Raw genomic sequence first — 15,393 nt, forward strand, 5'->3', positions numbered from 1 at the left:
AATGAATGTACTACAAAATAGAAAGAGACTCACTTAGAAAATGAGACATGATTGCTGGGGGAAAGGATAGTTAGGGAGTTTGGGATGAACATGTACACACTGTTATATTTAAAATGGATAACCAACAAGGACCTACTGTATAGCATATGGAATTCTGCTCAATGTTATGTGGCATTGGATAGGAAGGGAGGTTTGAGGGAGAATGGACGGACACATGTATATGTTATGGCTGAGTCCCTGTACTGTCCACCTGGACCTATCACAATATTGTTAATCAGCTATTGCTGTTCAGTTGCTCAGTCATGTTCGACTGTTTGCAGCCCGATGAACTGCAGCACAACAGACTTCCCTATTCTTTACCATTTCTGGGAGTTTCTCAATCTCATGTCCATTGAATTGGTGATGCCATCCAACCATCTCATCTTCTATCATCCCCTTCTCCTCCTGCCTTCAATCTTTCCCAGCATCGGGCCCTTTTCCAATGAGTCAGCTCTTTGTATCAGGTTGTCAAAGTGTTGGAGTTCCAGCTTCAGCATCAGTCCTTCCAGTGAATGTTCAGGGTTGATTTCCTTTAGGATTGACTGGTTTAATCTCCTTGCAGTAGAAGGGACTCTCAAGGGACTCAGTTAGAAAGCATCAATTCTTTGGCACTCAGCCATTTTTATGGTCCGACTCACATCTGTACATGACTACTATAAAAATCATGGCTTTGGCTATACAAACCTTTGTTGGTGAAGTGAGGTCCTGCCTTTTAATACTCTGTCTAGATTTGTCATAGCTTTCCTTCAAAGGAGCAAGCATCTTTTAATTCATGGCCACAGTGGTTTTGGATTAAAAAAATAATAAAGTCTATTACTGTTTCCATTGTTTCCCCATCTATTTGCCATGAAGTGATGGGACTGGATGCCATGACCTTGTTTTTTGAATGCTGAGTTCTCAGCCTGCTTGTTCACTCTCCTCTTTCACCTTCATCAAGAAGCCCCTTAGTTCTTCTTCACTTTCTGCTGCAAGAGTGGTAACATTTGCATATCAGAGGTTATTGATATTTCTCCCAGCAATCTTTATTCTATCTTGAGCTTCATCCAGACCAGCATCCACATGACGTACTCTACATATAAGTTAAATAAGGAGGGTGACAACAAATAGCCTTGATACTCCTTTCCAAATTTTGAACCAGTACATTGTTCCATGTCTGGTTCTGTTACCCCTTAACCTGCATATATATTTCTCAAGAGGCAAGTAAGGTGGTCTGGTATTCCCATCTCTTTAAGAATTTTCCATAGTTTGGTGTGATCCACACAGTCAAAAGCTTTAACAATGAAGCAGAAGTAGATATTTTTCTGGAATTCCCTTGCTTTCTCTATGATCCAATGAATGTTGGCAATTTGATCTCTGATTCCTCTGCCTTTCCTAAATCCAGCATGTATATCTGAAAGTTCTTTGTTCACAAACTGTTGAAGCTTAGCTTGAAGGATTTGAAGCATCACTTTGCTAGCATGTGAAATGACTGCAATTGCATAGTAGTTTGAACATTCTTTGGCATTACCCTTCTTTGTGGTTGGAATGAAAACTGACCTTTTCCATTCCTCTGATCACTGCTGAGTTTTCCAAATTTCCAATGGCATTTTGAGTGCAGCACTTTAATAGCATCATCTTTTAAGACTTGAAATAGCTCAGCTGGAATTCCATCACCTCCACTAGCTTTGTTTGTAGTAATGCTTCCTAAGGTCCACTTGACTTCACACTCCAGCATTTCTGAATCTAGGTGAGTGATAACCATTGTGGTTATCCCGGTCATTAAAACCGTTTTTGTATAGTTCCTCTGTATATTCTTGCCACCTCTTCTTCATATCTTCTGCTTCTGTTAGGTCCATACTGTTTCTATCCTTTATTGTGCCCTTCTTTTCAGGAAATATCCCTTGGTATCTCTAATTTTTCTTGACGAGATCTCTAGCCTTTACCATCCTATTGTTTTCCTCTATTTCTTTGTGCTCTTCACTTAAAGCCTCCTTATCTCTCCTTGCTATTATTTGGAACTTTGCATTCAGATGTGCATCTTCCTTTTTCTCCTTTGCCTCTAGCTTCTCTTCTTTTCTCAGCTATTTGTAAGGCCTCCTTAGACAACCATTTTCCTTTTTGCATTTCTTTTTCTTGGGGATGGTTTTGGTCACTGCCTCCTATACAGTGTTAAGAACCTCTGTCCATAGTTCTTCAGGCAATCTGTCAGATCCAACCCCTTGACTCTATTTGTAACTTCCACTGTATAAGCATAAGAGATTTGATGGAGGTCATACCTGAATGGCTTAGTGGTTTTCCTTTCTTTCTTCAACTTAACTGTGAATTTTGCAATAAGGAGCTGATGATCTGAACCACAGTCAGCTTCAAGTCTTGTTTTTGCTGACTGTATAGAGCTTCTTTACCTTTGGCTGCAAAGAATATAATCATCTAATTTTGATATTGACCATCTGGTGATGTCCATGTGTAGAGTTCTATCTTGTGTTGTTGGAAGAGGGTGTTTGCTATGACCAGTATGTTCTCTTGGCAAAACTCTGTTAGCCTTTGCCTTGATTCATTATGTACTCCAAGGCCAAACTTGACTGTTAATACAGGTATCTCTTGATTTCCTACTTTTGCATTCAAGTCCCCTATTATGAAAAGGACATCTTTTGGGGGTGTTGGTTCTAGAAAGTCTGTTAGGTCTTCATAGAACTGTTAAACTTCAGCTTCTTTGGCATTAGTGTTTGGGTATAGGATTGAATTATAGATGTTCAATTCCAGATATTCAAGCTGGGTTTAGAAAAGGCAGAGGAACCAGAGATCAAATTGCCAACATCCGCTGGATCATTGAAAAAGCAAGAAAGTTCCAGAAAAACATCTATTTCTGCTTTATTGACTATGCCAAAGCCTTTGGCTGTGTGGATCACAATAAACTGTGGATAACTCTTAAAGAGATGGGAATACAGACCACCTGACCTGCCTCTTGAGAAATCTATATGCAGGTCAGGAAGCAACAGTTAGAACTGGACATGGAACAACAGACTGTTCCAAATTGGGAAAGAAGTAAGTCAAGGCTGTATATTGTCATCTTGCTTATTTGACTTATATGCAGAGTACATCATGAGAAATGCTTGACTGGAAGAAACACAAGGTGGAATCAAGATTGCCAGGAGAAATATCAATAACCTCAGATAGGCAGATGACACCACCCTTATGGCAGAAAGTGAAGACGAACTAAAGAGTTTCTTGATGAAAGTGAAAGAGGAGAGTGAAAAAGCTGGCTTAAAGCTCAACATTCAGAAAACGAAGATCATGGCATCCGGTCCCATCACTTCATGGGAAATAGATGGGGAAACAGTGGAAACAGTGTCAGACTTTATTTTGGGGGGCTCCAAAATCACTGCAGATGGTGATTGCAGCCATGAAATTAAAAGATGCTTACTCTTTGGAAGGAAAGTTATGACCAACCTAGACAGCATATTCAAAAGCAGAGACATTACTTTGCCAGTGAAGGTCTGTCTAGTCAAAGCTATGATTTTTCCAATAGTCATGTATGGATATGAGAGTTAGACTATAAAGAAAGCTGAGCATTGAGGAATTGATGCTTTTGAACTGCGGTATTGGAGAAGACTCTTGAGAGTCCCTTGGACTGCAAGGAGATCCAACCAGTTAATCCTTATGGAAATCTGTCCTGAATATTCATTGGAAGGACTGATACTGAAGCTCCAAAAATCTGGTCACCTGATGCGAAGAACTGACTTATTTGAGAAGACCCTGATGCTGGGAAAGATTGAGGGCTTTTTCTGCATCTATTGAGATGATCATATGGTTTATATCTTTCAGTTTAATATGGTGTATCACGTTGATTGATTTGTGTATATTGAAGAATCCTCGCATCACTGGAATAAATCCAACTTGATCATGGTGAATGAGCTTTTCATTGTGTTGCTGAATTCTGTGTGCTAAAATTTTGTTGAGGACTTTTGCATCTATGTTCATCAGTGATATTGGCCTATAGTTTTTTTTTTGTGTGTTGTTTTTGTCTGGTTTTGGTATTGGGCTGATGGTGGCCTTGTAGAACGAGTCTGGAAGTGTTCTTTCATCTGCAAGTTTTTGAAAGAGTTTTAGAAGGATAGGCATTAGCTCTTCTCTAAATGTCTGATAGAATTCTCCTGTGAAGCCATCTGGTCCTGGGCTTTTCTTTTTGGGGAGATTTTTGATCACAGCTTCCATTTCAGTGCTTGTAATTGGGTTGTTCATAAGTTCTACTTCTTCCTGGTTCAGTCTTGGAAGATTGAACTTTTCTAGGAATCCGTCCATTTCTTCCAGGTTATCCTATTGTCATATAGTTGTTCATAATAGTCTCTTATAATCCTTTGTATTTCTGCACTGTCTGTTTTAATCTCTCCTTTTTCATTTCTCATTTTGTTGATTTGATTCTTCTCTTTTTTTTTTTTTATTCCCTGATGAGCCTGGCTAAAGGTTTTTCAGTTTTGTTTATCTTCTCAAAGAACCAACTTTTACTTTTATTAATCTTTACTATTGTTTCTTTCACTTCTTTTTCATTTATTTCTGCTCAGATCTTTATGATTTCTTTCCTTCTACTAATTTTGGGTTTTTTTCTTCTTCTTTTTCTTCTTCCAGTTGTTTTAGGCATAAAGTTAGGTTGTATCTTTGATGTTTTTCTTTTTTCTTGAGGTAGGATTGACTTTCTATAAACTTCTCTCTTGGAACTGCTTTTGCTGCATCCCATAGGTTTTCAGTTGTTGTGTTTTCATTGTCATTTGTTAGTAGAAATTTTTCACTTCCTTTTTGATTTCTTCAGTAATCCATTGGTTATTTAGAAATGTCTTGTTTAATCTCCATGTGTTTGTGTTTCTTAGTTTTTTTTCTTGTAACTGATATCTAGTCTCATAGCATTGTGGTCAGAGAAAATGCTTGATATGATTTCAATTTTCTTAAATTTACAGAGGTTTGATTTGTGACTCAAGATGTGGTCTAACCTGGAGAATGTCCCATGTGCACTTGAGAAGAAGGTGGATGCTTCTGAGTTTGGATGGAATGTCCTGAAGATATCAGTGGGATCCATCTCACCTAACGTATCATTTAAGACTTGTGTTTTCTTATTAATTTTCTGTTTTAATGATCTGTCCACTGGTGTGAGTGTGGTGTTAAAGTCTCTTACTATTATTGTGTTACTGTCAATTTCTCCTTTTATGTCTGTTACTGTTTGTCTTATGTATTGAGGTGCTCCTATGTTGGGTGCATAGATATTTGCAATTTTTATGTCTTCCTCTTGGACTTATCCCTTGATCATTATGGAGTGTCCTTCCTTATCTGTTGTAATATTCTTTATTTTAGGATCTATTTTGTCTGATTTGAGGATTGCTACTCCAGCTTTATTTTGTTTTCCATTTGCATGGAATATATCTTCCATCCTCTCACTTTCAGTCTATGTGTGTCTTGAGGTCTGAAGTGGGTTTCTTGTGGACAGCATATATATGGGTCTTGTTTTTGTATCCATTCAGCCAGCCTGTGTCTTTTGGTTGGATCATTTAATCCATTTACATTTAAAGTAATTATTGTTACATATGTTCCTATTTCCATTATCTTAATTGTTTGGGGTTGATTTTGTAGATTTTTTTTCCTTCTCTTGTATTTTCTCACTATATAAGCCCATTTAACATTTGTTGTAAAGCTGGTTTGTTGATACTGAATTCTCTTAACTTTTGCTTGTATGAAAAGCTTTTTATTTCTCCATCAATTTTGACTGAGATCCTTACCAGGTACACTAATCTTGGTTGTAGATTTTTCCCTTTCAGTACTTTAAATATATCCTGCCATTCCCTTCTGGCCTGCAGAGCTTCTGCTGAAAGATTAGTTGTTAAGCATATAGTGTTTCCCTTGTATGTTACTTGTTCCTTCTCCCTTGCTGCTTTTAATATTCTTTTTTTGCATTTAGTCTTTGTTAGTTCAATTAGTATGTGTCTTGGCATGTTTCACTTTAGGTTTATCCTGCACTTTGGGGACTCTGCACCTCTTGGACTTGATTCACTATTTCCTTTTCCATGTTTGGGAAATTTTCAACTATAATCTCTTCAAATTTTTTTCCCTTTCTTTTTCTCTTCTTCTTCTGGGACCCCTATAAATTAAATGTTGGTGCATTTGATATTGTCCCAGAGGTATCTGACACTATCCTCAATTCTTTTCATTCTTTTTACTTTATTCTGCTCTTCAGAATGAAGTTATTTCATTTTGGTGGAAATAGATAATTTATAATGGTTGAAGTTATTTCCACCATTTTATCTTTCAGCTCACTGATTCGTTCATCTGCTTCAGATATCTGCTACTGATTCCTGCTACAGTATTTTTAATTTCAGTAATTGTGTTGTCTGTCTCTGTATGTTCCTTCTTTAATTCTTCTAGGTCTTTGTTAACTATTCTTGCATTTCCTCCATTTTGTTTTCAAAGTTTTTTACTTCATCTTTACTCTCATTATTCTGATTTCTTTTTCAGGTAGTTTGCCTATTTCCTCTTCATTTATCTGGATCTCTCTGTTTCTAGGTTGTTCCCTCATTTGTGCAGTATTTCTCTGCCTTTTCATTATTTTTGGTAGCTTATTGTGTTTGAGGTCTCCTTTCCCCATGATTCAGGGTTGAATTCTTTCTTCCTTTTGGTTTCTGTCCTCCTATGGTTGGTCCAGTGGTTTGCGTGGTCTTCGTATAGGGCGAGATTTGTGCTGAGATTTTTTCTTCTTATGGGCAAGGGTGAGTGAGGTGGTGCTCCTGTCTGCTGCTGACTGGGTTTGTATTTTTGTTGTGTTTGTTGTTTAGGTGAGGCATGCTGCACAGGGTGCTACTGGTGGTTGTGTCATACCAGGTCTTGTGTTCAAGTGGCTTCATTTCTGTGAGTTCTCACTATTTGATACTCCCAAGGGTTAGTTCTCTGGTAGTCTAGGGTCTTGGAGTCAGTGCTCCCACTCCAAAGGCTCAGGGTTTGATCTCTGGTCAGGAATGAAGATTCCACAAGTGGTTTGTTATGACATTGACATTGACATTGAAGTCGCTCAGTTGTGTCCAACTCTTTGCAACCCCATGGACTGTAGCCTACCAGGCTCCTCCGTCCGTGGAATTTTCCAGGCAAGAACACTGGAGAGGGTTGCCATTTCCTTCTCCAGGAGATCTTTCCGACCCAAGGATCAAACCTGGGCCTCTCGCATTGTAGGAAGACGCTTTACCGTCTGAGCCACCAGGGAAGTCCCAAACAAGAAACCAAAGATGAACCCCACACAAATGGCAATTACAAAATCAGGCAAATAATAAATAAAATAATGGAATATACGCATACACATGTACACCCATGAGCAAAGTCTAAGCAGTCCAACAAAAATAAAGTACAACAGATTGACCTAGAGAACAAAGAAAATCAAACAATATATTTACCAGTTAAGAACAAAACTAGCTAAAGCACAAACTGGAAAACAAAACTAAAGCAAGGTGCTAACTGGAGAATAAAGCAATGAAAATAAAACTAGCAAATATGTTGAGAGGAAAGGAAAAAAAGAAAAGAAAAAAAGAATAGATACGCAATGTTAAATAGAGGTAGATAAAGAAAATTTATATATATCAAAGGGTAACTGCAAGGGGAAAAGATCAATAGGAAGAGCAAACAAAGGAATAAATTTAGAAAATAGAATAATAGATTTAAAAAATTAAAATTAAAAAGGAGGAAAACTCCACAGAACTGCAAGAGCCTAATGTAGAGGCAGAGGTTTATAAAATCAATAAAAATTGCTGACTGAAGAAAAAAAAAATGAAAAAAGAAGGCTCAAAACCTTGATCAGATTTCATAGTGCCAATAAAGTCAACAACTACAACAGAAGGGGAAATGAAAGAAAAAAAATTCAAAAGAATCTACAGAGCAAGTCAAAACATAATATTCTTATTTATTATTCCATAAATGTTTTTCTTGAGTCACTGCTGTTAGAGTCCTTTCCTTTGCTGGGAGTCACTGTCCACCTCACCTCCCTAGGATGCCCTCCAACACTGTGCCCGTCCCTGGACCTGCTGTGGGGGCAGCTTAGATTCTAATCTGGTCCTTCTCCTGTGTGTCCTTGCCTCCAATGCCCACAGCTATCAGAACTAGTGTGTTTTCTTTTATGGGAGCTCTCAATGGCCTTTTATATATTCCATAGACACCGAGTCTGTCTAGTTGACCGTGTGGATTTAATCTGCAGCTGGTGGGAAGGTTTTGGGTCTTCTTCCTTAGTCACACTGCCCCTGGGTTTCAATTGGGCTTTTATTTCCACTTCTGCATGTGGGTCAGACTTTCCGTGTGGCTCAGACAGTAAAGCATCTGCCTACAATGTGAGAGACCTGGGTTCGATCCCTTGGTTAGGAAGATCCTCTGGAGAAGGAGATGGCAACCCACTCTAGTACTCATGTCTGGAAAATCCCATGGACAGAGGAGCCTGGTAGGCTACAGTCCATGGGGTCGCAAAGAGTCGGACACGACTAAGCGACTCACTTTCGCTTTTCACTTTCTGCATGTGGGTAGTCCACTGGGGTTTGCTCCCGAGGCTGCTCTGAGGGACTTTGGTTTGAAACTGTGAGGGCCAGGTGTGGAGGTGGTGCAGCTGCTTGGGTTGCAGGGGTTCTGGCAGCACCAGGTACTCAGAGGGGTTGGCAGCTAGAGAAGCAGGAAATACAGTGCTCTAGAAGGGTATGGCAACCAGTATTGGCCAATGTGCTCCAGTATTCTTGCCTGGAGAAACCCCTCCCTGACAGAGAACCCTGGAAGGCCACAGTCTACAGGGTCACAAAGGGTCAGACACTACCAAAGCGATCCTGCGCACATAGACACAGGACGTTTTCTGCCTGTGGCAGCTCTGCCCCAGGGACAGTTGAATGTGAAGGTGGTGCAGCTGCTTGGCTTGTGGGGACCCTGGTGGCACCAAGTGTGCAGGGACACAGACTGCCTCTGACACAGGAGTTATGGCCCTGTCACAGTCTTTTTTCAAGCCTCTTGTGGCTGGTGATCAGAAGGCCTCTTTGGCCAGTCTTTCTCCATAGCTCCATCTGTTCAGGCACTTAGAGGGCTCCCTTGCCTGGGGTCCTTCTCTGTTGTTAGTGTGTCAGGCACATAGAGGGGCCCCCGGCTGAGGTCCTACTCTGTAGATCGGCACATCAGGCACTTAAAGGAGCAGAGCACAGGGCTCCTGCTCTGTGTTCAGTGCGTCAGACGTTTGATGGGCCAGCCTCTCTATTGTTCAGCTGCCGATGCTGGCATGTGGGGAGAGAGAGGCTATGGGGATGGCTCCACCCCATACATGTGACTCAGCAGTATCGCCTTGCTTCCATGGTGCCTGGCTTTCCTCCACAGGCATTTCCCACCACTATCTCCTCCCTCGCATCCCCTCGGTCTGTCTCTCCACAGTCAACAGCAGCTCTCACCCTGAGATTTCTCCACAATCCCCAATCTCCAGCTCCCAGCCACTGCCCCTTCCAGGGGACCAGCGTTCCTGTCCAAGGTATGTATGGCTGCTGCAAGGACTGTCTGATTCTCATTCCATTTAGGCTGCCACAGATCAGCTGTTTCACTCTCAGCCTTAAATGTTTCTCCCTTGACTCAGACAATTGCCCCTATACGGGGATGGGACCCCTGCCTCAGTTCCCCCACCCGCCGAGGGCAGGTCCAGTCCTACTAACACTCACGCTTTTCCCCCTGGCTCCTTCATCCTCCCGAGTTTTGCGTGGGTCTACAGATTCTTTTCCACTGGTCAGGTCCTCCTGTCCACTCTCAGCTGGTGTTCCGCTTGCACGTCTGTGTCTGAAGGTGTATTCCTGATGTATCCACAGAGAGAGATGTACTCCACGTCCACCTACTCCTCTGTCATCTCGTTTGTAGAATTTTTGATGATGGCCATTCTGATTGGTGTGAGGTGATATTTCATTGTAGTTTTGATTTGCATTTCTCTGATAATGAGCGATGTTGCAATGGGGTGAGAGGGGGGAGGGAGGTTCAAGGGAGAAGGGACATATGTATACCTATGGCTGATTCATGTTGGTGTATGCAGAAACCAACACAATATTGTAAAGTAATTCAGTTCAGTTCAGTTCAGTCGTTCAGTAGTGTCCAACTTTTTGTGACACCATGGACTGAAGCAGGCCAGACTTCCCTGTCTATCACCAACTCCCAAAGCTTTCTCAGACTCATGTCTATCGAGTTGGTGATGCCATCCAACCATCTCATCCTCTGTCATCCCCTTCTCCTCCTACCCTCAATCTTTCCCAGCATCAGGGTCTTTTCAATTAAGTCAGTTCTTCCCATCAGGTGGCCAAAGTATTGGAGTTTCAGCTTCAGCTTCAGCTCTTCCAATGAATATTCAGGACTGATCTCCTTCAGAATAGACTGGTTGGATCTCCTTGCAGTCCAAGGGACTCTCAAGAGTCTTCTCCAACACCACAGTTCAAAAGCATCAATTCTTCAGTGCTCAGTTTTCTTTATAGTCCAACTCTCACATCCCTATGTGACCACTGGAAAAACCATAGCTTTGACTAGACGGACCTTTATTGGTAAAATAATGTCTCTGTTTTTTAATAGGTTGGTCATAGCTTTTCTTCCAAGGAGTGAACATCTTTTAATTTCATGGCTGCAGTCACCATCTGCATCTTGAGAACCCCATGAACAGTATGTAAAGTAATTTTTCTCTGACTAAAAGTAAATGAAAAATTTTAAAAGTACATGGAGTTTGGGGGAGATTCAGCAAGGGCTGTAGCTCAACTATGTGGGGTGTGGGGGACCAAAAAAGTTGAATTCAACTTCTCTAAAGAACTATGGCTTGAAAAATAAATAAGTTAGACTTCTGGGGAAATCATCTTCTCTCTCTTCCCCATGTTTGTTATTTCTCTGGACCCAAGCTGTTCCCTCCTGTGACAGGAAGAAGGAAAATGTGGGCCCGATGGCACAGCCTCAGGATGAGGGCCTGGGCACAGGGAGCGGGGTGGGATGGAAAGGGAACCCAAGAGTCCAAGTTGCTAAACATCACCCTGAGAGTTCTCTCCGGTCTTGCACAAGAAGGAGCCCTCCTGGTTCTCTCAAATCCCACATGCAATCAGTTCAACAGACACAGAAAGAGTGTGTTTTCCTTACTGAGCCAAGGGGCTAGAACATAGAGCTGGAGGAGACTTAGGTTTCTTACTTCCAGTAGCTCAGAGCCTGAAGTGGCCAGGATAGGGGATACCTAAGCCAATAATTAGAAACACTGATATATGCTATAAAATGTGTTCAGGTGCTATCAGAGCAGAGAGGTTGAAGCAAGTGACTCCAGAAAAGACTGGAGAGAGGCTGACATTTAAGCTGGCCCCACAGACATACAGGAGTTCAGCTAATGGATAAGGAGGCTAGAACTTTCCCCAGCAAGGCCATTAGGGGGACAAGGACCCTTGCAGGAGGCTGAGCTTTGGAGGAGAGAACCCACTGAAATCTGGCAAGAGCTCTTGGGGTGGGGGGAAGGATGGGGGAGTGAGTGGGAGAGTGTAGCAGAGTCCAAGGAATGAGGCTGAGGGAATCCAGAGATGGCTTCAAGAGAGGCACCACTTACCCCATTTACCATCAGACTTAAACAGCACAAACAAGAGGGCAGAGGTTAAGATATCATTCTCACTCTCCCAGGCCCTGTGTGGCTACAGGAGTGAGAAGTGGTCAGGGAGCAGGGGGCTCACAATAGTTTACTACAAATCCAGCTTCCTCTGCCCATGAGGGTACTGTGCCCTTCCCTTCATCCAGGCCAGGCAGCAGGACTCCCACCTGGCCTGGGCTAGTTCCAGAGCTGATGGAAGTTTCCATGAGCTGAGGCTGCTCCCTCTCTAGAGTATCAGTGGAGCAGTGTAAGTTTAGGAAGATTCTAGGAAAACCACTAACTGAATGCTTTTAGAGAGAAAGTTTGTCTTTTGAAACAAGCAGAAAACCTGTCCGGGGGTTGCAAAGCACCAATTTGGAAGGGCTAGGCCAGAGAGTCCATCTCTCAATGAGGCTTCTGGTCCTCTGCTCACAGACACAATTTATTACTTCCTGCTGATTTCCTGCCATAACCCACCAGAGGTTGGCTGAGTTATCAACATCCTTAGAGACCTAGGGCTCAATGTGACTCCTTTAAAAATCTTTGTTTCATCTTTCTGGTGACTTGGGTTTCCCCATTAACCTAATAAAACTTGCCTGAAAATTTGTAAGAACACCCAGGATCATGGCCCCTGGACTGCCTCTGCAGGGCAGCCAGCACGAGGTTGGGAAGACTCCTTTGGCAGTAGGGGCCCCTGGGAAAGTAGTAGTCTCAGAGCACAAGAAAGACAAAACCAGCCAGAGCTGATGTACTTACCCTGGGCTCCCAGAACAAGAGGAAAAGTCATTTTTAGCCTGTTAAGAAAAGCTTTTGCTTGCAATACAGTGGCTCTTGGGCTGAAAGACCTCAGGGGGAGCCCACAGGGACTGCATACCAGGTGGCAGAGAGAATGGAATGGAATGACCCTCCTAAATTCTCCTGAAAGCTTCTGCTTCCTTACACGCAGCACCAAGCAGCCATTTCCCACACACATCCCCGCTTCCCCACAGCTTCCAGGGCCCAGCCCACGCTCCCCAACAGCACCCACTCACCTGCCCAGGCCACAGACTACAGCATGGTGCTGGCTCAGGGACGGACTCCAGCCCTAGCAGCTCGCCCTCCTTTATCAGGGCTCCCTGTTGCCCTACAGCCGGGGGTGTTGAAATCAGGCGGGGGCAGAGGCAGGACACAGGGGGCAGGGATGTGACACGGAGGTCTAGGTGTCGAGTAGCCGGATTGGCAAACCTGACACAATGCCTTTGAACAATCCCTGGTTTTCTGGAACAAGCATGGAGTAAATTGGGCTCTTATCATTGCCAAACCAGGAGACAAATGGAGGGAAAAGAAAAGTGCTTCTAAACCTTTTGCTGGGCAGGCATGACTCTGATTTTCTCGGGGTAGGCTGGTAAGAACCATAAGCAGTCACAGACTTAGGTTTCAAAAGAGGAGAAACACCTCCTGAGTCAGGGAGCTGGCTTCCAGCCCAGCCTACCTGCTTGTTTCAACATAGCCTTCTCCAAAACTCAGGTAACCTCTCTGTAAGATAACAGTGTTGCAAATATAATCTATATACCACAATAGTAATGTTTTTATTACTGTCCTCATGATAGTAATATTTTTATATCCATTGAGAAAAATATATAGTGACAAATAGCAACTATGAATTTACTAATGTTTTTAAATGCCCATGTTTCTTATAAAGAATTGTAGGGACCTTTATTAGTTTGCCACAGCTGCTGTAACCAAATACCTCAAACTGCTGGCTTGAAGAAACAGAAATTTATTCTCTTACACTTCAGGAGGCTAGAAGATTGAAATCAAGGTATCAGCAGGGCCATCTTCCTCCAAAATTTCTAGGGAAGAATCTTTCCTTGCCTCTTCCATCTTCTGATGGCTTCTGGTGTTCTTTGGCTTGCAGCAGCATCACTCCAATCCAGGGTGATCCCATCTTGAGATTCCTACCTTAATTACATTTGCAAAAAATCCTTATTCAAGTAAAGTCACATTCTGAAGTATGGTAGAGATACTGTGGGATGGGCAGCATTTGGCCACTGCAGGACCTACTGGGACACGTTACTTATTTTGTCTGAAGACAATGGCCAGTGATCGCATCACCTCCAGGGTCCCGGTAAGACTCTGAGCTTCTCAGGGGTCCGCTCTTTGGTCCTTGGCCTTAATGTGAGTGCCCTGAATGATTGAGTGGGAATGTCCGGCGGCAGCAGGCTCTGGAGTCAAGTTGCCTGTGTGTGAATCCCAACTTTGCCGTCTACTAACTGTGTAGCCTTGAACATGTTTCTTTAATTTCTCTGGACTCCGGTTTCTTCTGCTATAAAGAGAAGTCCTCGGAAGATGGCCGTGAAGGCACTGCCTGCCGGTCACTGTCATTCCTGGGGCTGCCTGGCCCTGATCCTTCTGCCCAGTCTCTGTGAATGTCAGAGATCAGGGTTCTGGTCACTTCTGTGAGCTCTCTGAGAGGGCAAGACTTCTGTGCCCTTCTCAACTTCTCTTTCACATGGAGATCCTGCAAAGGAGCCTGTTCAGAGTCACCCGGGATCTATAGAGGTGCCGCAGATCCTGCAATGTGGGAAGAAGTAGGAAGTGAAAACTAGGAGACTTTGAGAAGCTTCTCCAGAGAGCCAGGTGGCCTCCTTTTCTTGCCCCCGACTCCCATACACACAGCTGACCTGTCAGCTTTGAGGTTTTCTGACTGTGCTTTATGTCACCAAAAGAACCCTGCATTGGTGGTACACTCAGGATTCTGTTCTTGTTGTTCAGTCTCGAAGTCCAACTCTTTGTGACCCCATGGACTGCAGCACAGCAGGCTTCTCTGCCCATTACTATCCCCCAAGTTTCCTCAAACTCATGTCCAGTAACGCCATCGAAACATCTCATCCTCTGTCACCCCTTTCTCCTCTTGCCCTCAATCTTTCCCAGCATCAGGGTATTTTCCGATAAGTCAGCTCTTCGCATCAGGTTGCTAAAGTCCTGGAGCTTCAGCTTCAGCATCAGACCTTCCAATGAATATTCAGGACTGATTTCCTTTAGGATGGACTGGTTGGATCTCCTTGCAGTCCAAGGGACTCTCAAGAGTCTTCTCCAGCACCGCAGTTTGAAAGCATCAATTCTTTGGCACTCAGCCTTCTTTATGGTTCGACTCTCACATCCATACATGGAATGTATGGAAAAACCATACTGGAAAAACCATAGCTTTGACTCTTCAGACCTTTGTCAGCAAAGTAATGTCTCTGCTTTTTAAAATGCTGTCTAGGTTTCTCATAGCTTTCCTTCCAAGGAGCAAGTGTCTTTTAATTTTATGACTGCAGTCATCATTGATTTTGGAGCCCAAGAAAATGAAACCTGATACTCTTTCCACATTTTCCCCATCTGAAAGTTCTCAGTTCACGTACTGCGGAAGCCTAGCTTGAAGGATTTTGAGCAAAATCTTGCTGGGGTGGGGAAAGAGTGCAATTGTATGGTAATTTGAATTTGGGATTGAAATGAAAACTGCCTCAGGATTCTGAGTCACTCTAGACGCTGAGCTGCCCCAGTCACCCAGGGTCTCCACTGTGCCTAGTAGCCCCACCATTGTCATCAGCACCTTGGTTAGTGTAGCTACTTCTTTTCTTTCCCCTGATTACCTCATTCCTGTTACTCTCTCCTGAAGCAGCCTGCTCTTTTCCTTCCTGCTGCTGCTAAGTCGCTCCAGTCATGTCTGACTCTGTGCGACCCCATAGACGGCAGCCCATCAGGCTCCCCCTTCCCTGGGATTCTCCAGGCAAGAACACTGCACTGGGTTG

The sequence above is a fragment of the Ovis aries genome, chromosome 12 (assembly GCF_016772045.2).
Source record: "Ovis aries strain OAR_USU_Benz2616 breed Rambouillet chromosome 12, ARS-UI_Ramb_v3.0, whole genome shotgun sequence".
Lineage (NCBI taxonomy): Eukaryota > Metazoa > Chordata > Mammalia > Artiodactyla > Bovidae > Ovis > Ovis aries.